Genomic DNA, 507 nt, shown 5'->3' with positions numbered 1-507 from the left:
ATGCAATTACAGATCATGTATCACAGAATTTTTTACTTGAAACTTATGTGATCCCATTAATCAATGTCACCGTAATAAATTTAATATAAAAAAGAAACAACAAAGCCACATTGCACAAAATACATGCTGGGAAATTATCAAGCTCATTCATATCAGCACCTTGCACAACCTAACTGTTGACAATTTAAATTTGTGCTTACAAGGCCCTGGCCGGTTGGCTCAGTGGTAGAGCGTCGGCCTGGAGTGCAGAAGTCCCGGGTTCGATTCCCGGCCAGGGCACACAGGAGAAGTGCCCATCTGCTTCTCCACCCCTCCCGCTCTCCTTCCTCTCTGTCTCTCTCTTCCCCTCCCGCAGCTGAGGCTCCACTGGAGCAAGGATGGCCCAGGTGCTGGAGTGGCTCTGGTAGCAACAGAGCAACGCCCCAGAGGGGCAGAGCATCGCCCCCTGGTGGGCAGAGCGTCGCCCCCTGGTGGGCATGCCGGGTGGATCCCGGTCGGGCACATGTG

General features: G+C 52.5%; 1 non-coding gene across 1 annotated transcript; it reads left to right on the top strand.

Annotated features, from left to right (window-relative positions):
• The first annotated feature begins 203 nt into the window (after window positions 1-203).
• Window positions 204-279, top strand: TRNAS-GGA (transfer RNA serine (anticodon GGA)). Its single transcript has one exon. It is a non-coding gene; the product is annotated as a tRNA-Ser (tRNA).
• Window positions 280-507: the final 228 nt, after the last annotated feature.

Source organism: Saccopteryx leptura, chromosome 5, assembly GCF_036850995.1.
Source record: "Saccopteryx leptura isolate mSacLep1 chromosome 5, mSacLep1_pri_phased_curated, whole genome shotgun sequence".
Classification (NCBI taxonomy): Eukaryota; Metazoa; Chordata; class Mammalia; order Chiroptera; family Emballonuridae; genus Saccopteryx; species Saccopteryx leptura.
Note: the sequence above shows the minus strand (reverse complement) of the source record. Positions and strands in the feature narration are given on the sequence as shown.